This window comes from Schistocerca serialis, chromosome 6, assembly GCF_023864345.2.
Source record: "Schistocerca serialis cubense isolate TAMUIC-IGC-003099 chromosome 6, iqSchSeri2.2, whole genome shotgun sequence".
Lineage (NCBI taxonomy): Eukaryota > Metazoa > Arthropoda > Insecta > Orthoptera > Acrididae > Schistocerca > Schistocerca serialis.
In genome coordinates this window covers 561,751,000-561,773,186 of record NC_064643.1, presented here as the reverse complement: position 1 = coordinate 561,773,186, position 22,187 = coordinate 561,751,000, and positions in this window count along the sequence as shown.

Here is a 22,187-nt window from a genome sequence, read left to right as displayed (position 1 = left end):
TCTCTTGTGGATGTTTCCCACTGTCTCGTTTTCATAGCACAGGAATTCTATGACAGCACGTTGCTTCTGACGAACGTCAAGTGTAGCAGCCATCTTGAAGACATGCTGCGACGGCGCCACTCGCGGGAACAGGTTGAACTAAGTTTGAAAACAAGCGGGAAGGATGTATCTACACACTGTAAAACTTTCGAACATGCAGAATGGAAACTGTATTTTTACAAAAACAGTGTGCAATTCTTTTGGAGTGACCCTCGTAATATACGTAGAAGTACTAACATGTCTGCTAATTTCCTTTTTTTTTTGGGGGGGGGGGGGAGGGGAATGTGTCGTGACTCTCCTTCCACCATTTCCGCTCCCCGCTCACCCCTCCCCGCTCTCGGAACCGTGTCTCCACGTAGCGCGGCTCGAAGTGGCGACCGGTTGGCGCCGCTGGTTAAACGGCCAGGCAGAGGGGGAGGATTTAGATGCAGATGTGGCCGGGGCGCAACGCGAGACGCGCCGCGGGAGAGTAATGATTGCCACAGTGGCGGGCGGCGCGCGGCGCGGTCGTCGCTCTTGTTCACATTTCACGCAAAATTAGCTGCGGCGCGCCGTAATCCGTCTTGGCGGCGGATTACGGTTGCCGCCTGCATTATGTATGAGCGCGCCGCCGCCGCCGCTGCCGCCGCCGCCACCGCCGCCGTCTGTAACGGCCCAGACCGCTGCGGTGATCCGCCCTCACTGCGGCCGAGGCCTGCTGCCTGCGGGCGAGCGTTACGCCAGTGGGGAGACCAGAGAAATAATACACTGCCCCAAATGAAAAACGATCACAATCGAACAGTGATCTCACGTGAAAAATCCCCTTATACCTGTACTAGCTGATAAGCTTGCATTGCACGATAAATTAGTACACCCTTCTAGACGTTTCCAGTTCACTCAAAATTTATTGTTGCAACAGCTGAAAGGGTACAGTAACGCCCGACATAGAAAATACGTACAACTACATTCTTCGTTGTTCTTGTCAGAACAGCACTTTTTTTGTATAATATCACCATTTTACACTACTGGCCATTAAAATTGCTACACCACGAAGATGACGTGCTACAGACGCGAAATTTAACCGACAGGAAGAAGATGCTGTGATATGCAAAAGATTAGCTTTTCAGAGCATTCACACAAGGTTGGCACCAGTGGCGACACCTACAACGTGCTGACATGAGGAAAGTTTCCAACCGATTTCTCATACACAAACAGCAGTTGACCGGCGTTGCCTGGTGAAACGTTGTTGCGATGCCTCGCGTAAGGAGGAGAAATGCGTACCATCACGTTTCCAACTTTGATAAAGGTCGGATTGTAGCCTATCGCGATTGCGGTTTATCGTATCGCGACATTGCTGCTCGCGTTGGTCGAGATCCAATGATTGTTAGCAGAATATGGAATCGGTGGGTTCAGGAGGGTAATACGGAACGCCGTGCTGGATCCCAACGGCCTCGTATTACTAGCAGTCGAGATGACAGGCATCTTATCCGCATGGCTGTAACGGATCGCGCAGCCACGTCTCGATCCCTGAGTCAACAGATGGGAACGTTTGCAAGACAACAGCCATCTGCACCAACAGTTCTACGACGTTTGCAGCAGCATGGACTATCAGCTCGGAGACCATGGCCGCGGTTACCCTTCACGCTGCATCACAGACAGGAGCGCCTGCGATGGTGTACTCAACGACGAACCTGAATGCACGAATGGCAAAACGTCATTTTTTCTGATGAATCCAGGTTCTGTTTACAGCATCATGATGGTTGCATCCGTGTTCGACGACATCGCGATGAACACACATTGGAAGCGTGTATTCGTCATCGCCATTCTGGCGTATCACCCGGCGTGATGGTATTGGGTGCCATTGGTTACACATCTCGGTCACCTCTTGTTCGTATTGACGGCACTTTGAACAGTGGACGTTACATTTCAGATGTGTTACGACCCGTGTTTGTACCCTTCATTCGATCCCTGCGAAACCCTACACTTCAGCAGGATAATGCACGACCGCATGTTGCAGGTCCTGTACGGGCCTTTCTGGATACAGAAAATGTTCGACTGCTGCCCTGGCCAGCACATTCTCCAGATCTCTCACCAACTGAAAACGTCTGGTCAATGGTGGCCGAGGAACTGGCTCGTCACAATACGCCAGTCACTACTCTTGATGAACCGTGGTATCGTGTTGAAGGTGCACGGGTTGCTGTACCTGTACACGCCATCCAAGCTCTGTTTGACTCAATGCCCAGGCGTATGAAGGCCGTTATTACGGCCAGAGGTGGTTGTTCTGGGTACTGATTTCTGAGGATCTATGCATCCAAACTGCGTGAAAATGTAATCACATGTCAGTTCTAGTATAATACATTTGTCCAATGAATACCCATTTATCAGCTGCATTTCTACTTGTTGTAGAACTTTTAATGGCCAGTAGTCTATTTAATACACCGAAGCCGGATACCAATGTAGAAAAGAAGGACAAGTTATTTATGTAATTATTCAGATGTGCATTTCCTTAAAATAGATCCCTATATACAGTTAGGTGATGATTGTGAATTGAATGAATGGCTGGTCGTCTGCTGACCACAGATAGTGAAGGTAGATTTTATAATCATCTTCGAGACAGTCCTCTGGTCACCTTTAGCAAAACCAAAGAGCGAGAGGAAGTATACCAGAGCGCTAGAGGGCCTGGGATGTGGCTGACCAATACGGTGGCAAGGTCCCCCTCACTTTTGTGGAAGCGCGGGATGACCTGATGAACGGCCGTGTTTCAGCACTCTGTCGCTGGATCCTGAGGTGTGAAGACGTGCTTTATGTGTGCTCCATAAAAACAAATTTAAATGAAAAATGGTACGCATGTGGAATATTTAAGAGAGGATAAAAATAATGATTTCTCTTTTCTGTGTTTAAGTGTGATGCAAGAAATTTTGCAACATTAGCGTGAAAGAATTTATTATAACAAAAGAGGAGATATATGTAACAAATGGAGGTCTTGATTATTTAGTTGTGGGTAGCCATTTTGTTTAAGCATTATACCATGACCTCCATTTCTTGCTAGGATGCCCAAGCTTTGATTAAAATACACTACTGACCATTAAAATTACTACATCTCGAAGATAACGTGCTACAGACGTGAAATTTAACCGACAGGAAGAAGATGCTGTGATATGCAAATGATTAGCTTTTCAGAGCATTCACACAAGGATGGCGCCGGTGGCGACACCTACAACGTGCTGACATGAGGAAAGTTTCCAACCGATTTCTCATACACAAACAGCAGTTGACCGGCGTTGCCTGGTGAAACGTTGTTGTGATGCTTCGTGTAAGGAGGAGAAATGCGTACCATCACGTTTCCGACTGATAAAGGTCGAATTGTAGCCTATCGCGATTACGGTTTATCGTATCGCAACATTGCTGCTCTTGGTCGAGATCCAATGATTGTTAGCATAATATGGAATAGCTGGGTTCAGGAGGGTAATACGGAACGCCGTGCTGGATCCCAACGGCCTCGTACCACTAGCAGTCGAGATGACAGGCACCTTATCCGCATGGCTGTAGCGGATCGCGCAGCCACGTCTCGATCCCTGAGTCAACAGATGGGGACGTTTGCAAGACAATAACCATCTGCACGAACAGTTCGACGACGTTTGAAGCAGTATGGTCTATCAGCTCGGAGACCATGGCTGCGGTTACCCTTGACACTGCATCACAGACAGGAGCGCCTGCAATGGTGTACTCAACGACGAACCTGGGTGCACGAATGGCAAAACGTCATTTTTTCGGATGTATCCAGGTTCTGTTTACAGCATCATGATGGTCGCATCCCTGTTTGGCGACATCGCGATGAACGCACATTGGAAGCGTGTATTCGTCATCGCCATACTGGCGCATCACCCAGCGTGATGTTATGGGGTGCCATTGGTTACACGTCTCGGTCACCTCTTCTCGCTTTGACGGCACTTTGAACAGTGGACGGTACATTTCAGATGTGTTACGCCCCGTGGCTCTACCCTTCATTCGATCACTGCGAAACCCTACATATGAGCAGGATAATGCACAACCGAATGTTGCAGGTCCTGTACGGGCCTTTCTGGATACAGTAAATGTTCGAATGCTGCCCTGGCCAACACATTCTCCAGATCTCTCACCAATTGAAAACGTCTGGTCAATGGTGGCTGAGTAACTGGTTCGTCACAACACGCCAGTCACTACTCTTGATGAACTATGGTATCGTGTTGAAACTGCATCTGCAGCCGTAGCTATACACGCCATCCAAGATCTGTTTGACTAAATGCCCAGGCGTATCAAGGCCGTTATTGCTGCCAGAGGTTGTTGTTCTGGGTACTGATTTCTCAGGTTCTATGCACATAAATTCCGTGAAATTGTAATCAAATGTCAGTTCTAGTATAATATATTTGTCCTACGAATACCCGTTTGTCATTTGCATTTCTTCTTGATGTACCAATTTTAATGGCCAGTAGTGTATTTAGAACTCGTTACGGCCATGGCCCTTGTGGTGAACGAGAAACTAACTATACAGGGCGTTAGAAAAAGGTATGGCCAAATTGTACGGCCAAACTTTCAGGAAACATTCCCCACACACTAAGAAAGAAAATATGTTATGTTGACATGTGTCCGGAAACGCTTACTTTCCATATTAGAGCTCATTTTATTACTTCTCTTCAAATCACATTAATCATGGAATGGAAACACACAGCAACAGAACGTACCAGCGTGACTTCAAACACTTTGTTACAGGAAATGTTCAAAATGTCCTCCGTTAGCGAGGATACATGCATCCACCCTCCGTCGCGTGGAATCCCTGATGCGCTGATGCAGCCCTGGAGAATGGTGTATTGTATCACAGCCGTCCACAATACGAGCACGAAGAATATCTACATTTGGTACCGGGGTTGCGTAGACAACAGCTTTCAAATGCCCCCATAAATGAAAGTCAATAGGGTTAAGGTCAGGGGAGCGTGGAGGCCATGGAATTGGTCCGCCTCTACCAATCCATCGGTCACCTAATCTGTTGTTGTGAAGCGTACGAACACTTCGACGGAAATGTGCAGGAGCTCCATTGTGCATGAACCACATGTTGTGTCGTACTTGTAAGGGCACATGTTCTAGCAGCACAAGTAGAGTATCTCGTATGAAATCATGATAACGTGCTCCATTGAGCGTAGGTGGAAGAACATGGGGCCCAATCAAGACATCACCAACAATGCCTGCCCAAACGTTCACAGAAAATCCGTGTTGATGACGTGATTGCACAATTGCGTGCGGATTCTCGTCAGCCTACACAGGTTGATTGTGAAAATTTACAATTTGATCACGTTGTAATGGAGCCTCATCCGTAAAGAGAACATTTGCACTGAAATGAGGATTGACACATTGTTGGATGAACCATTCGCAGAAGTGTACCCGTGGAAGCCAATCAGCTGCTGATAGTACCTGCACACGCTGTACATGGTACGTAAACAATTGGTTCTCCTGTAGCTCTCTCCATACAGTGACGTGGTCAACGTTACCTAATACAGCTGCAACTTCTCTGACGCTGACATTAGGGTTATCGTCAACTGCACCAAGAATGGCCTCGTCCATTGCAGGTGTCGTCGTCGTTCTCTTCCCCAGTCGCAAGTCATAGGCTGGAATGTTCCGTGCTGCATAAGATGCCGATCAACCGCTTCGAAGGTCTTCCTGTAGGGACACCTTCGTTCTGGAAATCTGTCTCAATACAAACGTACCGCGTCACGGCTATTGCCCCGTGCTAATCCATACATCAAATGGGCATCTGCCAACTCCGCATTTGTAAACATTGCACTGACTGCAAAACCACGTTCGTGATGAACACTAATCTGTTGATGCTACGTACTGATGTGCTTGATTCTACTGCAGTAGAGCAATGAGTCGCATGTCAACACAAGCACCGAAGTCAACATTACCTTCCTTCAACTGGGCCAACTTGCGGTGAATCGAGGAAGTACAGTACATACTGACGAAACTAAAATGAGCTCTAACATGGAAATTAAGCGTTTCCGGACACATGTCCACATAACATTCTTTATTTGTGTGTGGGGAATGTTTCCTGAAAGTTTGGACGTACCTTTTTGTAACACCCTGTATAAAGAAAGATGATATTTGATGAGAAGCATCTGTGATGTGTTGTTTTAGCGAAGGAACCAGAAAAAGATATTAGTTTCATGTCATTTCTGAATTTCCCCCCCATAATCCTCAGTCTCTTCATCAACCGGAGGCTAAAGAAAACAAGCAGCACCTTTCAAATAATATTCTGTGTAGTTGCGAGTGGTTTATGTAGGAGCTAAATGTTCAAATTTGTGTGAAATCTTATGGGATTTAACTGCTAAGGTCATCAGTCCCTGATGTTACTCACTACGTAAGCTAAATTATCCTAAGGACAAACACACACACCCATGCCCAAGGGAGGGCTCGAACCTCCGCCGGGACCGCCGCACAGTCCATGACTGCAGCGACTTGGACCCCTCGGCTAATGCCGCGCGGCTGTCGGAGCTAAGTGAATTTGAACGTGGGCAAATTTTTGGTGCTAGTATGGTGCGTGCTTCCGTAGGCAAATGAGCCAAAGCAATTGATATTTCAAAAGCCACTGTATCTCAGATTCGTATGGTATATAGGAAACGCGGGGAAATATCATCCGCTACGTCACAAGGCGGACGAAATTGTGTGCTGATTGTTCGCGACAGACGATCTTTAAAGAGGATTGTGACAAAAACATTTTCGTCATATCAAAGGGACCCAGCACCTGATGGCGGGAGTGCCATCGGATGTACAACGCAATCACCTGTAGTTTGGATAGCTGGTAACTTAGCCGGCAGCCATCACATTTATAAACTGTCAACGCCGTTGGCTGTGACCTATCTTTGAGATCTCTGCGACGTTGTCTTTCAACAAGATAAAGCAAGGTCGCCTGTTACCCGTGCTGTCTCGACCTACTCCGATACCGAGACACCTCAACCGTTGCCTTTCTAGAGCGTTCTTCAGGTCACACACATATTGAAAACATCAGTCACAGGTTTTCGAGAGAATGGCGCAGAGAGAGAGAGAGAGAGAGAGAGAGAGAGAGAGAGAAAGAGAGAGAGAGAGGGAGGGAGAGAGAGAGAGAGAGAGAGAGAGAGAGAGACCATATGACAGCAAGATGAAACAAAGATACGGACAGATCTTCGAGCTGATACGCAGTTTGCTTGTGACAATACAACACAGCATATCTATAAATGATACTGCATTACTTTTGTAGTATTGGACTGCATTGCTTTTTACGAACAAATTTTTTTTATTGCTTTGTTGTACAGGATGAAGGTATAGGTACTTATCTGTGATAACTGCACATCAGTGTGTTAGTTTTTTTTTTCTTTTTTTTTTCTCTGGATCTAACAGTCTTCCCATCTGATGTTATCTGCATGGTCGTAACTGCACTACAAAGTGCACTACGCCTGTCAGTATAGACATCCGTTTTGCTTCGCACGTCCACATTTCAATACCTGGCCTGTTGCACATGTTTTCTAGAGTCCTTAGCCTTCCAGAATGCATTCGAACTCGGTTCTAGTAAATTTTGGGTCTTCTTATTGCAGAATTAACTGATATTTACCAAATTTATGGAGAAGCAAGGCAATCTGTGGTAATGGTAAGGGAGATCTGCCATCACAGATTTGCAAACCGTCGCATTCCAAACGCACGAACCTTCGTTGCTGTGCAGCAAAGACTACGAGAAAAAATATCTCTTCACCCTAGATTCGAGGATCGCGGACCTCAACGTGATGCCACAGTTTTTAAGAAGTTAGGAGGAAACTTGGACAATACTTCACAAATGACCCAGCTTAAGGTCCGTAAACCATGGACCTTGCCGTTGGTGGGGAGGCTTGCGTGCCTCAGTGATACAGCTAGCCGTACTGTAGATGCAACCACAACGGAAGGGTATCTGTTGAGAGGCCAGCAAACGCTTGTTTCCTGAAGAGGGGCAGCAGCATATCAGTAGTTGCAGGGGCAACAGTGTGGATGATTGACTGATCTGGCCTTGTATTATTAACCACAACGGCCCACATCCCACGATTTAAGTCCATTTTATTTCTGGGAATACATCAAGCAGCTACTCTATAGAGACATCATAGATGATGAAGCAACTCGAACAGAGGAATCCAAGAAACTGTAACGACCTTCAGAAGTGACGCTACAGAATGGGATGGGTGAAATCTTCGTGGTACTACCGCTTCCAAGCTAGCTGTGCAGTTGAAGGAGACCATTTCAAACACTTGCTTCGTAGTAATAACAGGTTTCTGGATTGTGTTTTAAGCGCCACAGATTTTGGAATGAAATATCGTGGGAATTTCACAACATCTTAGTCTCGCCCGAGAACCATTTCTACAACTACCTCAACACCATGTACGTATATGGCCAGTTCCAGTGTTCTGAAATGAAATTGATAAAGAAGTTTAAGAACGATTTTTGTAACTTTTGGATAGTGGACACACAGGTAATATCAGAGATGTAGTTTTATATACATTCAATGAAATCTGAAGCGTAAAATGAAACTTTTTGGAGTATGCGCAAAGACAAGCGAGGCAGTAGCAAACAGAAGGTGAACGTGATTTAGCAGCGAGTGAAAGAGGACGCAAGAGTGCGTACAAGTATCTCTGGCTTGTTACCTATTCCTGAAGTAGTTAGATTGAGGAGATAATTATGACGAAAACTACGTTCAGACAATTGATACAGAGGACTTGTCAGAGAAAAATATCTATGTGCCATTTCAGAACAAAAACATAAAGTGAATGCGGAACCAAACATGAAAAGAACCTCCAGATGATACAATACCTGGTCGATGGCGAATTCAAGCCGTAAAAGACTTTGAAATCCGAAAACCAAAGAAACATCCAGATATAGGTGATCTGCAGTTAAGCTATATTTCTTGGACCGATCTCATGGTCAATCAAGAGTTGTTGTGGTAGTACCAATGTAACTCTAAAAGTAAGACAATCAAACAAACGTTTATCCCTGTTGAAATTTACAATATTATATTACAAGTTCCTTTAGATGCTTCATCACAGGTCAGTACCATGTTACAATCATTTTTGTTTATATTGTAGATAAACCCAGACTACCCATTATGTGAGAAAATGGTGTGAAAGTCATAGGGGCTACTGGAAAAACCAGTAAACCAATTAAAAACCAGAATTTGACATAATTCAAAATAAAACAAGAATCTGAACATAATTTTCTGGTCATTCCTGAATTGAATGCCGAAATGATTTTGTGAATGGATAGGCTAGATATTGCTGCTCGCGTTGGTCGAGATCCAATGATTGTTACCAGAATATGGAATCGGTGGGTTCAGGAGGGTAACACGGAACGCCGTGCTGGATCCCAACGGCCTCGTATTACTAGCAGTCGAGATGACAGGCATCTTATCCGCATGGCTGTAACGGATCGTGCAGCCACGTCTCGATCCCTGAGTCAACAGACGGGGACGTTTGCAAGACAACAATCATCTGCACGAACAGTTTAACGAAGTTTGCATCAGCATGGACTATCAGCTCGGAGACCATGGCTGCGGTTACCTTTGACACTGCATCACAGACAGGAGCGCCTGGGTGCACGAATGGTAAAACGTCATTTTTTCGGATGCATCCAGCTTCTGTTTACAGCATCATCATGGTCGCATCCGTGTTTGGCGACATCGCCGTAAACGCACATTGGAAGCGTGTATTCGTCATCGCCATAGTGGCATATCACTCGGCGTGATGGTATGGCGTGCCATTGGTTACACGTCTCGGTCACCTCTTGTTCGCATTGACGGCACATTCAACAGTAAATGTTACATTTCAGATGTGTTACGACCCGTGTCTCTACCCTTCATTCGGTCCCTGCGAAACCCTAAATTTCAGCAGGATAATGCACGACCACATGTTACATGTCCTGTACGGGCCTTTCTGGATACAGAAAATGTTCGAATGCTGCCCTGGCCAGCACATTCTCCAGATCTCTCACCAACTCAAAACGTCTTGTCAATAGTGGCCGAGCAACTGGCTCGTCACAATACGCCAGTCACTACTCTTGATGAACTGTGGTATCGTGTTGAAGCTGCATGGGCAGCTGTACGTGTACACGCCATCCAAGCTCTGTTTGACTCAATGCCCAGGCGTATCAAGACCGTTATTACGGCCAGAGGTGGTTGTTCCGGGTACTGATTACTCAGGATCTATGCACCCAAACTGCGTGGAAATGTAATCTCATGTCAGTTCTAGTATCATATATTTGTCAAATGAATACCCGTTTATCATCTGCATTTCTTCTTGGTGTAGCAATTTTAATGGCCAGTAGTGTACATACCACGAAATCACCCTGTATATACAAATATTTAGAAGCGCCGGCGGCTATAGTTTTGTTGCGCTGTAGAGTCGTTGGATGTCGTTTCCGGACATGGGTTGTTGTTCAAAATATTATGTACTCACTGCGCCCTTACCAGACCCAGAACTTTTTAACGCGAATTTCCGAACACTCTGACTGTGTCTCCGTATGAGCCCTAATTTCTCGTATCTTATCTTCGTGTTGTTTAGCGAAATGTATGCTGGCGGCAATAGAATCGTTCTTGAGTCAGATTCAAATGCCCGTTCTCTAACTTTTGTCAGCAGTATTTCTCAGAAAGAAATCCCTCCAGGGATAATCATTTTAGTCCCCGAAACATCTTCATAATACTTGCGTGTCATTCGAATCAACCGGTAAAAAATCTAGCAGCTCGCCTCCGAACTGCTTCGATGTTTCCCTTTAATCCGACTTCATGCGGATCCCAAACACATGAACACCACTCAAGAGTAGGCCACATATATGTGGTCTGCTTTACAGATTAGCCACACTATCCTAAAATTCTCCCAGTACAACAAATACGATCAATCGTCTTCCCCATCAAAATCCTCATATGCTTGTTCCATTTCATATCACGTTGCAGCGTTACCCCAAGATATTTAAACGACTTGACTGTGTCGATCAGGACAGTAGTTATGCTGTACAAATGCGCGTCATGTGGTTCACTGACCACGAGCTTTCGGCAGAGATCTACTCTGCCATTGTCAATTGGTTGACTGTCTCGTGGATGCCGCCGCCGTGCTTATATAACCACACTGTCGCCAGTGACGTCATTGGTGCTCAGTGCTGCAACTTATGGCAATGTTTTGGAGGCGCTACCACCGCGCCGCTTCAAGCCCCCAATCACATGATCTCAGGCCGCATTTAGCTGCAACCCATCATCTTTATTGAGGGTACTGCTCGATATGATGATCTCTATTGTTTCGTTTATTACGCCATCCCAGAAGCTGTTGGTTCGTTTAATAACAGAAACCTCGTCGAACGCAATTCGGTGTCCGTTTCCTAGTGCATGTTCCGCTACAGACTATTTTTCGGAATAGCGTAGGCGTAAAAACAGTTCTGTTCAATAGTGCGGACAGTCTGACCGAGATAAAACTGTCCACACACCAGCGGGATTTTGTATATTCCAAGTGTAGTGTTCTGTGGCCTACATCGTCTTTCACATGCTTCATTACTTGCCGGATCTCTGCCGGGGGCCTGAAGACAGTGTCGATTTATGTCTCCTCAGTGTCAGCTAATCGTCCCTGTTGTTGAGCCACAAAACGGTAAAAACGCAATCTCCTTTTTGCCGTCTTCGGAAGCCTTCTGCTTTCGTGCCTTAGATGAAACTGTTGCGAAATTAATTTGTTGTTGTAACCATTTTTCTTCAGAACTTTACGTAAGTGGCTCAATTCCCTCAGCAGACTTTCGGCGTCTGAGAAGATTTCAGCTCGATGTACCAAGGTCCTCAGAACAGTGTGTTCCTGTGTTGGGTGGTGGTAGTTTTTTCGTTCTGGCACATGTTGTTTTTGTTGTTGTGAAGCCAGACTCAGTTTCCTTTTCTGCTGCTCCGTGGCTCTTGGTTGTGTTCTCATCGTTTTGTGTCTCAATAACAGGTAAAATTAACCGAATTCTAAGGAGACATGAAATCGACAGTCTTCAGACCGCGAGCGAAGATCAGGCAACTAAGGATGCCTGTGAAAGATGTTGGAATATACAAAATACTGTTAGAGTGTGGCAGTTTTATATCGATCAGACTGTTCGTACTATTGAACAGCACTTCACAGAACATGGAAGGTGTTTCCGCCTACGCTAGCCCGAAAAATCAGCTGAAAAACGGAAACCGGTTTGCATTCGACGAGACTTCTGCTATTAAAGGACACTCTGCTTTTGGGATAGCGTAATAAGCAAAGCAGTAGTCAAAATATTGGGTTACACCCTCAATAAAGAGGGTCGACTGAAGCTGGGGACGGCTAGCACGCTGTGATTGTGGAGCTGAAGATGGCGTGGCGTTCGCGCTATCAAAATAATACAGTATTTGGTGCGGGACTGAGCACTGTGACGTCACTGGCACGATGCTGCTATACAAGCACGACAGCGGCATCCACACGACAGTCAACCACTTGACAAAGGAAGAGAAGACCTCTGTCGAAAGCTCGCGGGCAGTTAACCACTTGATGCTACTTGAAACTCGAGAACATTTTATTAACTACTAACGCTGCAACCGAACATCACGTGTTTGTTTCTCCTACTCATCCGCATTAACTTACATTTTTCTACAACTAGAGCCAGCTGCCATTCACCATAACACCTACCAATTTTGTCTAAGTCATTTTGTATCAACCTACAGTCGCTCAACTTCGACACCTTCTCCTACACGAAGCATTATCAGCAAACAATCGCAGACTGCCGTCCATACTGTAGTCCGGATCATTTATTGATATAGAAAACAATAGCGGTCCTATTACACTTCCCTGGGGCGCTCCTAACGATACCCTTGTCTCTGACGAACACTTGCCCTCTTGGAAAAGATACTAGGTTCTATAACTTCAAAGTCTTCGAGTTACTCACATATCTGGGTATTTATTACGTATACTCGTACCTGCGTTAACTGCCTACAATGGGGTACCGTGTCAAATGCTTTTCGGGAATCTAGGAATGTGGAATCTGTTTGTTGCCTTTCATCAGTAGTTCGCAGCATATCATGTGAGAAAAGAGCAAGTTGAGTTGCTTCGTGGACATAAGGTTCTCAAATGGTTCAAATGGCTCTGAGCACTATGATACTTAACATCTATGGTCATCAGTCCCCTAGAACTTAGAACTACTTAAACCTAAATAACCTAAGGACATCACACAACACCCAGTCATCACGAGGCAGAGTAAGGTTCTCAGTCTCAAGGAAATTTATACGAATATGTTCTAGAATTCTGCAGCAAAACCGATGTTACGGATATTGGTTTGTAATTTTACGGGTCCGTTCTTTTATCGTTTCTATGTGCAGGAGTCTAATGACCTCCTTTCCATCGCTTGGGACTTTGTAATGGCCAAGAGATTCGCGGTAAATGCAATGGTCCAATGCCGTAGTCTACTCTTTCTAAAACCGAATTGGAATTCCATCAGTACCTAGCAACATGTTTGTTTTCTACTCTTTCAGTTGTTTCTCTACGGCAGAGATGCTTATTACTATGTCATCCACACGGGAGTCGGAGCGATGGTCAAGCGACGGTTTGTTTTTACGATTGTCTTCCGTGTACGATTTCTTAAAAGCGTTTTTAAAAACTGTCTTTAACTTCCGCACCACATTAACCAATGAGTGACTGATGCACTTAGTAATTTTACATAGAAATAGAAATTTCTTGAGTTCTCGGCTTCATGTATAAATCTTTTCACAGACGCACGAATCTCTACTAATCTTTACCTGTCGTTATTTGCCCGTTCTCTCTAGAACTGAGAGTGCAACAGCCTTAGATTCCTCATCATTTTCCCAATTTCGTTGCTAAGCTACTGTGGGTTTTTCCGTCCTTAATCCACTCACTAGGCACGTACTTGTGCAGAGCACGATTTACAATCGTTTAAACTTTGCTCATTAGCACACGATCACGGTCGACCGAAATAGTAACATTACTAGCAGCTTACTCTTGTAGTCTAATAAATTGAACTAAACGTGGGAAGAAAGGTCGAGGCAGAAGGAACTGTACAAGCATATTCGCTCCTGAGTAATGTATTCCCGTCAGTATGACGTTTACATGTTGAGAAACGTACTGAATGTTGTTAGGAAAAGCATACTAGCTCCAGAGTAATGTATGTCTGTTGGTATGCATGTTTACGTGTTGATAAACGTACTGAATGTCGTTAGGAATCCATTTAATTGGTTTTCAATCTTCGTTCAAGACAAACTCCGCAACTTTTAGTTAAAAAATCGTTATAACCTTTCACATTTCTGTTACGTTGACATCGGATGAAGCTGAGCTTCGAAATATACTTTGCCGAATAAAGTACGCCACTGAAAAGATAGATTTGTTACTAATTTTCCCAAAGTATTAATTGTTTTTAGGATATTCGTAAATTTTAGGAATGGATAACTAGATCACTTGCAAATAAGAAGGGGTACATGAATGATAAGAAAAAGAAGCCTTCAGAAGTCGTCCAGTGATTTAAGATAATCAAAGAGCAACCGAATAAAGTCGAGGATAGTGTTTCTACCACTGTGCCCGTTCTTTTCGTTAATGGAATGAGATAATAACACTCGAGCTCAGAGCAGTTTCTCAAGACGCCGTTCATTAGAGTCCTCAGTCGCTACCATATCTTCCTGTAGAAGTAATGAGAATGTATCTGAAAAGAATTGTGCACTAAAAATTATGGCCGGCTGCAGCAGCATCAGCAGCAGCAGCAGCAGACTGCGCCTTATCTACTAAGGACGCAGCCCGCACTGCAGCGGCGCTTGCTTGGCTGCCCGTTAAGCGGGGCGGGCCAGCGACGTACTGCATATTGGCCGGGAGAGCACAGCGGCGTGCTATTCCGCGCAGCACGTCGCCCAGCTTCTTTAGCTCCGTAATCTCGCCGGGCAGCGCCAAAATCTAATTACCGGAGCATCACTTGTGTTGCAACAGCAAGTTAGTGCGCAGTCAGATAAGGGTACTGCCACGCTCCGGACAAAATAACAGTAATGGCTTCAACACAAAATAATCCTTAGGACCAGGGGCTCTGATACAAAGCGTTTAGCGTGGATAGACGTACTGAATGAAACCCTTGCGTCTGAAGCAGTTACGTACTTCTTTCTACAGTGAAAGATAAGAAAGTAGAATAAAGTTGCAGTTTTGTGTGAGATAGGTGATGATGGAAAAAAAAATATTACTGTGATAATTTTGGACTGATCTGGTACCCTTACGATTGCTGTGATATGTTCAGGAGTCAATTTTTAGTCAACCTTTCACTGCGTGAATTTTGTCGTTAGCGAGTAGTGGCAACTGACATTTGTGAGCCGTGGTAAAAATTGCTGTTTTGAAGAGCGCGCCGCAAGCGCGTTCTGTAAAGCAGTCTCCCTCCGTTTCTGGCGGTGGCGCCGCTGTGGCAATCGCAGCTTTGGTGTCTCCCTCTGGTGGGAAAGGGGAAATGTTGCCTGTTCACGTGCATTTAAGGGGCGCTATCAGCTCGGCAGGACACCCCCCCCCCTCCCCCCCGCACAATCTGTCCTTGGCTAGGGAGTGTCACCTTTGTGCCGACATTTTCGTACAGTGTTTTACAGTGAGTGTTCCGTGTTGTGTGTCTTTTGGGAAGTGTTGCTAACGGCCATCACACTGTCGCTGGGTGTGATTTTTTTATCTCTTGCGAACAGAAACCAGACTGTCACCATGTTTTTAATTGTGTGTCTACTATGTTCCTTGTCTGATTCCTGTGGATTTTATTAACACTGCCAACCCCTTTGCTTTCCGTTTTAACGTTCCGCAATTTTCCGCCATTTTACACTTTTAATCGGCAGGAGGTCAGTCCGAGTGAGGCTCGGTCAGTCTCGCGTCACCAGTTGCTGGTCTGTCTCTCGTTCGCCGGCCGGCGTGGCCGACCGGTTCTAAGCGCTACAGTCTGGAACCGAGAGACCGCTACGGTCCCAGGTTCGAATCCTGCCTCGGGCATTGATGTGTGTGATGTCCTTAGGTTAGTTGTGTTTCAGTAGTTCTAAGTTCTAGGGGACTGATGACCTCAGAAGTTAAGTCCCTTAGTGTTCAGAGCCACTTGAACCATTTTTTTCTGTCTCTCGTTTGCATTTGTGCGGCAGTGAGTGTCTATCTGTCGTCGGAGTGCTAGTATGGCTGTCGTTTGGATCAAACTTTGAAGACATAAAATAAGAGTCTTGCCACTCCGCCAGTAACAGACCTCTGCCAGTGGTCTCCCGGTCAGGGCTGTGTTCCTGCATCTGAGTCTGCGCGTTAGGCCGCCAGTCTGCTCGAGTTGCTTGGGCAACGGTCTACATCTACATCTACATCTACATTTATACTCCGCAAGCCACCCAACGGTGTGTGGCGGAGGGCACTTTACGTGCCACTGTCATTACCTCCCTTTCCTGTTCCAGTCACTTATGGTTCGCGGGAAGAACGACTGTCTGAAAGCCTCCGTGCGCGCTCTAATCTCTCTAATTTTACATTCGTGATCTCCTCGGGAGGTATAAGTAGGGGGAAGCAATATATTCGATACCTCATCCAGAAACGCACCCTCTCGAAACCTGGCGAGCAATCTACACCGCGATGCAGAGCGCCTCTCTAGCAGAGTCTGCCACTTGAGTTTATTAAACATCTCCGTAACGCTGTCACGGTTACCAAATAACCCTGTGACGAAACGCGCCGCTCTTCTTTGGATCTTCTCTATCTCCTCCGTCAAACCGATCTGGTACGGATCCCACACTGATGAGCAATACTCAAGTATAGGTCGAACGAGTGTTTTGTAAGCCACCTTCTTTGTTGATGGACTACATTTTCTAAGCACTCTCCCAATGAATCTCAACCTGGTACCCGCCTTACCAACAATTAATTTTATATGATCATTCCACTTCAAATCGTTCCGCACGCATACTCCCAGATATTTTACAGAAGTAACTGCTACCAGTGTTTGTTCCGCCATCATATAATCATACAATAAAGGATCCTTCTTTCTATGTATTCGCAATACATTACTGCACCAAGTGCCTATCCGCTGCAGATCTTCCTGCATTTCGCTACAATTTTCTAATGCTGCAACTTCTCTGTATACTACAGCATCAACCGCGAAAAGCCGCATGGAACTTCCGACACTATCTACTAGGTCATTTATATATATTGTGAAAAGCAATGGTCCCATAACACTATAACACTCCCCTGTGGCACGCCAGAGGTTACTTTAACGTCTGTAGACGTCTCTCCATTGATAACAACATGCTGTGTTCTGGTTGCTAAAAACTCTTCAATCCAGCCACTCAGCTGGTCTGATATTCCGTAGGCTCTTACTTTGTTTATCAGGCGACAGTGCGGAACTGTATCGAACACCTTCCGGAAGTCAAGAAAAATAGCATCTACCTGGGAGCCTGTACCTAATATTTTCTGGGTCTCATGAACAAATAAAGCGAGTTGGGTCTCACACGATCGCTGTTTCCGGAATCCATGTTGATTCCTACATAGTAGATTCTGGGTTTCCAAAAACGACATGATACTCGAGCAAAAAACATGTTCTAAAATTCTACAACAGATCGACGTCAGAGATATAGGTCTATAGTTTTGCGCATCTGCTCGACGACCCTTCTTGAAGACTGGGACTACCTGTTCTCTTTTCCAATCCTTTGGAACCCTCCGTTCCTTTAGAGACTTGCGGTACACGGCTGTTAGAAGGGGGGCAAGTTCTTTCGCGTACTCTGTGTAGAATCGAATTGTTATCCCGTCAGGTCCAGTGGACTTTCCTCTATTGAGTGATTCCAGTTGCTTTTCTATTCCTTGGACACTTATTTAGATGTCAGCCATTTTTTCGTTTGTGCGGTCATTGGCGGTTGGATCGGTCGGTTGGTCGGTCGTGCACTGAGACACAAGGTGACTGGTCCGCCTTGAGCGTCGGCGCATGTAAGGTCCCCACATGAGTCCAGTGGGCCGCGCCGTATAGAAAGGGGTAGTGGCTTCGCGGTCGACACGAGAGCAACAGGAGTCAAACCACGACATCGGGCTGGCCGGGGCGAGCTGTGACGCCGTGAGACGGGAGATCGGCGCGCCTTCCTGCGTCCGTTGAAGCAGCTGGCAGTGGACGGTTCGGGAGAGCGTTGGGGATGCTGCGCCAGGTCATCGCCAGAAATCGCAGTTTATTAGAAGTTAAGTGATTGGAGATATGTTGTTTCATTTACTTGTTAAATTCTACTTGTTTTCTTGGTGAGGTCACCAGCCGCTTTGTTTTGGGGTCGTCCCACTATTCTTCTCAGTTTGCCCACCCGCGAGGAGGTGGTTATTTGTGAATTGGGTGGTCCGTTTTCCCTTGTGGAGCTGGGGCGGGTTAGAGCAATCTGCTGTTCGGGTTGTTTAGTAATCCCCCCATCAATCTTCCTCTGTCATGTTTGTCGGATTCGGTGTTAACGAATTTATTGCTTAAGGTGTAAAGGTCGAATTCCTGAAATATGTTTTTGTTTTGCCTATCATCTTGCGAGGTGGTATATGTGTAATGTAGAACATGTTGGTACATTTTATGTAAAACTGCATATCAAGGATTTTATTTAAATGGTCGTTTTAGTATATAAAGTTGCCACCCTTCCACCGTAAGAGTTCTTTTAAAAACAAGTTGCACTTTCGGTGGCAAATAATTTTTTAAGTGAGTGCTTTGTACCATCTCCATCCCTCTTACGGGGTGCATAGTTTATGCGTTTGTGTGAGTTGTTAAAATTTTTAGTTTATAGTAATCTGGTGTGTTGCAGATTTGCACTACTCTAGTCTTTCAGAGGTTTTTGTGAGCGGTCGTGACTACGGCCGTGTTAAAAGGAAGCGGTAAGGTTCTCAGCCCGAAATCTCATACTATAAAAAAAAAAAAAGTTATTTCTGCCTCTGAAAATTGTAACTTGATATTTACAGGGTGCTTTCTGATTATAATTTTAAATCTGTTTAAAAAAAGGGCTTTGAGGAATCAAATTTCCATTTATGAAAAAAAATTTAATTTCTTTCATCAGTTAACCATTGGCAACTACTTCCACGCTCACATAGTGTAATTAAATGTGTTAATGTTCTTGATGAATCGCTAGTAAGTAAAGTAAATTCTTAAGAAAAGGTTTTGAAAGTAAATTCAAGGTTCAATTTGTTCAACAGGTCAATAGATCACAGTGGGTCGAGTGATACTGAACTTTTCCTATCTACATCACGTGTTTACTTACGAGTGTTTCAGACTCAGTCGGTTGTAACTTGCAGCTGTAAAGATACCGCGAATGGTCACGCATTGGGAGGGAGCTGTACTTTTCCATTTCTACCGCTGGTAGAGTTCTATGGCCTGCCGCACTGCTAGTACGAACGTTGAAGACTGTCGCTTCGGGGAACGCTAGCGGGAGTTTCGGTAAGTAGATGTACGTTCACGCTGGAAAAATCGGCCAGCGATTTGTGTTCTCTCGCACAGTCGACTTACAGTACATCCATGTATTGAGAGTGCTGAATATCATTTAGAAATTTATATTTGATGGAAATTTCGTTTTCCCCTGACATGAATTGTACTGAGAAGAACTTTTATCGCGGAGAGACTTATTTTATTGGAACCATGTGAAATTTCGTAAAGACACTTGTACGCAACGGTAACAGATTCAACTATGGAGCATAGTTTGAACCTCTACAGTCCAACCTTACGACAGCAACTGAATTATACGAGAGGTGGACTTCATATTAGTTAATACGACGAACAGCCGGATTTACACTCTAGTAGTGCAGTAATTACTGTGAAAGATAAAACGATTTTCTAATCGATAGCTTGTAATTTCAATCAGTAGGAAGTGTTCAGATATGTTTTGAAGAACAAAATCAAAACAATAAAAAATAAAGCTTCAGTCTCTTAGCGTTCAAAATTTCCAAGTGTAATATTTCGTTCTCGGATTTGAAATGCAATCATATTTGTGTTCAGGGTACACGATAAATTGTTAGGCTCAATTAACGGCTATGAGACTCCCGCACACTTAATCGTCCAGTACCTGAATTTGGAAGACTCTGATATAAGGGGCGATCAAAATATTTCTGTTTCAGTGCGTTGCTGCAACGTACATACAATCCAGCGCGACTCCGATGTCGGTATATAAACACCGACATGTAGGCAAGGGGTTAGTTTGGCTTTCGAACGGAAACTTTTTGACCGACTCTTCTAGCTTTTTGATATACATAATTTACACGCAGAATCGATACTTATTTTTATTTTCTCAAGAACAACTTTTCTAGCTATGTGGACAGTTATTTATTGGCCAAACACAGTCAGTTGTAGAAGACACAATAAGAAATTCTCAGATTCAGCCATTGAAGTGTTTGGTACCGGCGGGCAGTGTCCTACAGTGTCGCTAACAGTGGTCAACAGCGAACACAGTACGATTCCAAAGTTGTTGGGTTGTTGTTGTTGTGGTCTTCAGTCCTGAGACTGGTTTGATGCAGCTCTCCATGCTACTCTATCCTGTGCAAGCTTCTTCATCTCCCAGTACCTACTGCAACCTACATCCTTCTGTATCTGTTTCGTGTATTCATCTCTTGGTGTCCCTCAGCGATTTTTACCCTCCACGCTGCCCTCCAATATCAAATTGGTTATCCCTTGATATCTCAGAATATGTCCTACCAACTGATCCCTTCTTCTAGCCAAGTTCTGCCACAAACTTCTCTTCTCCCCAATCCTATTCCAAAGATCGTCCACAAACTGAATAAAGTGGCTTTTCTCACTAGTTTGATGAGAATCCAAAAGATTTCCTCTCTTTTGTCAATTTCTTCATCTCAAATGCCCCACGTGGTCAGTTATTTGTGGATGTATTTCAATCAATGTACCACCCTAAATTTTTTTCCTATGCACCTCTTTCTAGTACCATGTGACTTTTTCCTTTACCTCTTAACGCATTTCTCCTAATTCTGCCCCTTTTTGTTATCAGGGTATACGGCAAATTCCTTACCACGTCGATTCTACGGAGAACGTTCTCATTTCTTATGTTATGAGTCGACTCAGTTACTAGCATCCTTTTGCAACAACACATCTCAAATGCTTCGATTCTATTCGTTTACAATTTTCCCACACTCCATGATTCACCTTCACACAATGTTGTGTTCCAGCCGCACATTCTCGGGAATTTTTCTTTCAAATTAAGACCAATGTTTGTTGCTAGCGGATTGCTTTCAGGGAGCAGCGTTCTCTTTCTCTCTTTCTGCTGCGGTTGTCCACAGCATGATTTGTCCTTTTTTTCTTACAAGGTATTAGAATCCCTCCACATCGTATACAATATGGTGGCCTCTTTGTGTGTTAAGTTTATCGCAAGTCTCATTTCTGCTGCTGCTCAATATTTTCATCTATGTTTGGTATATTCTCAGTTCATACTCTGTGCTCGGCAGACTGTTCATTACAATCAACAGCTCACGTAATTCTTCCACGTATTCACAGATCAGAAAAGTCGTCAACGAATCTTATCACTGGTATCATTCCAACCTGAATTTTAATCTCACTCGTAAACTTTTTATTTCATTTCCTTCACTGCTTCTTCGATATACAGGTTGAACATTAAGGAAGAAATCTTTTTAATTCAAACGTTTCTCTGCTTGTCTTGCAGTCTTATTGCTTCCTCTGCGGTCTTGTACACAGTGGTCTTTTTCTGCAGTGATTTCAGACACTTTTCATCCATTTGCATTGGCGAACGTTTTGCCTGAGTCAATGAATCTTATAAAATCTCTTTATTTTTCATAACTCTTGTTTCCATTATCAAGAGCAAATCAGAACTGCGTCTCTCGTGCCTTAACTTGTACTAGGAAGACGTGAAGCGCATTCTGTCGAAGCCGAGAGCCCAGTGAGTATAGTATTAGAGTTTCAGTCCGCCTTTCATCTGCAGTGTGGTAAGAGAGCCGCACGAACTGCCTCACTCCCCTCGAACGCCACTATTGGTCGTAACGTTGACAGATGGTGACCGCAAACGAGCCTTTTCATTCTCTCTTCTCTGCCGCTGCTATCGCTGTTCACCAATGTAGCTGTAACTTCTCAGTATCCTCCGTATGTTATTTCTGCACTCTGTATTTTACCTACAGCCCTTTTTGTTGTAACCAAGGTTTATTACTATGAAGGAGAACAAGAAGAGTCACAATATCATAACATTTTACCGTTGT